The following is a 5,012-nucleotide window of genomic DNA, read 5'->3' on the forward strand; positions in this document are numbered from 1 at the left end:
CAGGCATACACGCCTGTGAGTGACAAATTGTTATCAACAGTTTTCAGCGCATTCATAGCGTTGGGACAGGCCATCTAGTCAGTATGGTTATAATAACTCATAAAAGATATTAGCAATACGTTAGTGTATAATTAACTAAACATATGTACATTTTCAAAGTACCAAGTTTACAAGATATAATTTACAGTATTACATTACAGTTTACAATAACAGTTGATGAATTCAGACATACTCTCAGATATAAGTTTACAAAAGGATTACAAATACAGAATATTAGTTTACAAACAAAACACTTTTATGTAACTAAAACTACTTTTCATATACAATAGAAAATATAGGATTATCTGGAAACAGTTTACATATTCAAGAAACAGAAGACATTCTTTCAAAACATAAATACTTATGCACTAACTCAACTTTATGTTGATACTCTCTTTTCAAATTACTTGTATTCTCAGGGAACTAGTAGACAGGTACACCCCGAGCTTTTGAGAAGATGGAGCTATTTATGTCTTGTCTACTTCTTTTATACAACTAGTTAGTTTCAGTATAAAATGTTGAAACACATGTAAATATTTATACTTTTTAAATACAGTGGTTGTTTGTACTCTGATTACTATAATGCATGTGTTGTGATACTACAAATGAAGTCCTCCACCCCCGGACGTTTCCGCCGTCTGGTTTGGGGGTGTGACGGATTGGTATCAGATCATTGTTTATAGTGAACTCAGTGTACCAATCCATAAATAATATACAAACTATAAATACATTTGGGGCTAAGGGCTCTGACTACAAGTATACTTTTATATAAAAAATAAAAAAAAAATAATTATTTTTACAAGAAGTATACTAACACTCATATCTACAAGTACGGTATCACAATCATAAGAACTTAAAAGTATTTGGATGTTGAACATTACAGTCAAACCTGGGCAGTTATGTAATCATATCTGGGATTAATATAGCATGATCAACTATATTGATTTGAGATATGACCAACATGTGTTTGGGAGTGATAGTGGTGGTGCGACATGTCTAAAACTTACCAGTCATATATATTCAGAAGAATTCTAGGACAGAACATAAAGATTAAAATACCATAGTGATAGTTTAGGCACTACATACTAAAAACAAACATATGAAAACAATAAGAACAATTAAGGGTAGAACTATAAATATTTAGAGTATATTACAATTATATATAATTAAAGTTATATAGACTTAGAATATGTGATCTAGCTTCATTTCCTGTTCCTTGTTTGGTTGTGGATTTAGAGCCAGGTCATTTAATCAAAGGTCGATTATACCCAAGTTATATATAATTAGTATACACTTTATAGTTATAGTAATACCTAGAACAAGTCATTCAGAATACATTACTTGATAACTGTAGGTCTCTTTCGTAGAAACTTATATCCTTAACCTATCATTACTAACTATATTTTATATCTCTTATCCCTATTCTCGCTTAGATAGCAATGGCTGGATTCAACTTACCCGGAGACCCGTACTTTCCCGGTCAAGAACAAGATGCAGAGCCATAAGAAAATCACGAAATTCCCTTAGATGATGATTTTGCAGAAATTTCCCTAAAGAAAATGATTCCGAATCAGAAGGATATAATCCTCCACCACTAGCCCAAAATCCTAACCCTCGTCCGACTTTCTAAGGCCCAACGCCTCTGTGGGTGGAAAATTTGGAAACATGGAGTCAAGAGCAGGGGCAAACTATGCCATACAACGGAGATAGAAGCTTTTACAACCTGAGCCAAGGAGGCTCAGGAGACAGATTCCTGCCAATTCTAGTCCGCAGGGTTGCCCGAAATGAAATTCAGGGTAGAACAACCGTCAACCAAATCAGGGAAGTTGATGCCAATGCGAGAGTTAATACAATCCGTATTCGTCGTCTTGAATATGCTCACGAGAGAGCTGTGAGAGACAATGAAGCCTTACTTCAAGAGTTAGTTGTAACTCGAGCTGAAGTCATAAAGTTGCGAGCACGTCTGACAGTATACGAAAGACATCTTCTTGCTATGGAGCGTCAACTGGATGAGTTGAGGTTTCGTCCAAGTGATACCCGTCGCCAGTAGAAGATGCTCTACTCGTTTGATGTTCACTCTTTTGGCTATAGTTAAGTCTACGAATAGGTTCTAGCCTTATTTTTCATGTTTTTCAGTAAGACCACATCAATTTTATTTTCGGTAGGTTTGTATGATGTCGATGTTTTCCCAGAATTTGGTGTATTGTAGACCTGTTTAAGGTCAAGTTTTCCAGACTTTATGTACTCAATATTCAAATTTAATCGACATGCATTTTCATAATCATTGAAAAATAACCATTCAATTTTTTATCATTCTATTACAAGTTGTACTTGTCGTAGACTTCTATTTCCAATTCATTACAAGATTCATATTAAACTATATCTTTTAGTTCAGAGGTATCAAAATTCATATTCACTCTTGATATCTTATCATCCTTGTATCCTTTGATTTTCATAGAAAAAGATGCCTCCTCGTAGAAATCCAAGATGTAACAATGTTAATGAAGCACCTCCGCTACCTCCGCCACCGCCTCCTCAGTTCGACCCCGCTATGTTCCAAGTGGCGGTCACGGCGGCTGTAGCTGCTGCCATGTCTTATATTAATACTCCAGGTGCTAGTGGGTCGGGAGCTGGTGCGAATCCTTCTAACCATGGTGAGAGTCATGGGCACTCGCAAGAGTGCACTTACAAAGATTTTTCCAATGCCAAACCCAGGACCTTTAATGAAACCGGAAGTGTTATGGCATTAAGGCAGTAAATAGAAAAGACAGAAGCAATTTTCGAAATATGCTCCTGTCCTGATAGCACCAAGGTCAAATTCGATGTTTGTACCTTTTATGATAGAGCATTAACGTGGTGGAATGGCCACATTAAGTCACTTACTCTGGTAGTGGCTAACTCTATAAGCTGGGAGAACTTTAAAGCCATGCTTATGCGGGAATACTGTCCGCGAGGAGAAGTTCAGAATCTCGAGCAGGAGCTCTGGGTGTCACAATGGTTGGTTCTGATATATCAACCTATACAAGTAGATTCTGTGATCTGGCAATTCTTTGCCCGGATATGGTTGCTCTGGAGAGCAAGAAGATTTAGAGATATATTTGGGCACTGTCGCCCCAAATTCAGTCAAGTGTTTTAGCTTTGAGGCCTATTAGTTTTGACAGTGCCAAAGAGCTGGCACAATATCTTATCAACCACGGAGCCCGTCAAAACTCAGTGGTTGTTACATAAGAAAAACCGAAGGGAAACAACAACAACAACAATGACAACAACAACAGCAAGAAGAAGGGTCGGAACAAGAGGAAGGGCAAGTTTTCATAGGATTCCTCAAAGAAACAACAGCTAGTTACAGTTACTGCTGCTACTGTACCTGCTGCTGTTCCTGTTAACCCAGAACCAACTAAGCCGTATGTTGGTAATCTCCCCAAGTGCAACAAGTGCAATTTTCACCATAATGGAAATTACAGGGAAATGTAGTGTCGTAACTGCAACAGCAAAGGGCATACTGCCCGATTCTGTAGAGCACCACCCCAACCACTTAACCAAGTACCTGCTGCTGGAGTAGGACAAGCGTGCTACAATTGTGGTGAAGTGGGACATTTCAAGAAAGACTGTCCTAAAGCTGGAAATGTCGGTGGAGTTGGGAGAATTTTAGCCTTGGGTCATGAACAAGCGGTAGCAAACCCTGCCGTAGTCACGGATACGTTCCTTCTCAACAACACCTATGGATGCATTCTATTTGATTGTGGTGCTGAGAAGACCTTTGTGAGCCATAATTTCAAACACTTGCTAAATCAAAACTCCCAACCACTAAAAGAAACATTCACATTCGAAATGGTTAACGAGAAATCCGAATCCACCAATGACATATACATAGGATGTACTCTTACCTTGAATAAATTTTTGTTTCCAATAGACCTTATGCCGGTCTCTATCAAAAGTTTCGACATCATAATAGGTATGGATTGGTTGTGTCCTAACCATGCTGACATCCTATGCTATGAAAGAATCATTTGTATGAACTTGCCAACTAACGAAACTCTTGTTATTTATGGCGACAAACACGGAACGAACCTCCATATCATCTCTTGCATCAAGGCATAAAGGTACCTTCGCAAAGAGTACTATGCTTTATTAGCTCACGTGGAAGACAAAAAGCAAGAAGTGAAAGACATAGCGAGCATTCCTAAGGTCTGCAACTTTCCCGACATTTTTCCTGATGATCTTACAGGAGTGCCTCCTGAACGACAAGTCGAGTTCAGAATCGACTTAATTCCAGGGGCTACCCCAGTAGCCAAATCTCCCTATGGTCTTGCACCTTCTAAAATGCAGGAATTATCCAGTCAGCTTAACGAACTCCTTAGCAAAGGTTTCATAAGACCAAGCTTCCCACCCTGGGGAGCACCGGTTTTGTTCGTGAAGAAGAAGGATGGATCATTCCGTATGTGCATAGACTACCGCGAGATGAATAAACTTACCATTAAGAATCGACACCCTTTGCCTCGCATTGACGATCTGTTCGACCAACTTCAAGTTGCAAGCTACTTCTCAAAAATAGATTTAAGATCCGGGTATCACCAGTTACGGATTTTGGAGGATGACATTCCCAAAACGCCATTCAGAACTCATTATGGTCATTATGAGTTCATAGTGATGCCATTCGGATTGACGAATGCACCTGCTGTGTTCATGGATCTAATGAACAGAGTGTGTCGTCCATTCCTGGACAAATTGGTCATAGTCTTCATTGACGACATCCTTATCTACTCAAGAAGTGAAGAGAAACATGGCCAACATCTTCGTCAAGTTTTGCAAACTCTTAGAACAGAGAAACTCTATGCGAAGTTTTCAAAGTGTGAATTTTGGATCAGGAAGGTTGAATTCCTAGGTCACGTGGTCAGTTGAGAAGGAATACACATCGACCCTTCCAAAATTAAGGCAATTGAAAACTGGTCAGCACCCAAAACACCTACAGA

The sequence above is a fragment of the Lactuca virosa genome, chromosome 3, assembly GCF_052849685.1.
Source record: "Lactuca virosa cultivar CGN04683 chromosome 3, Lactuca_virosa_CGN04683_v6, whole genome shotgun sequence".
NCBI lineage: Eukaryota > Viridiplantae > Streptophyta > Magnoliopsida > Asterales > Asteraceae > Lactuca > Lactuca virosa.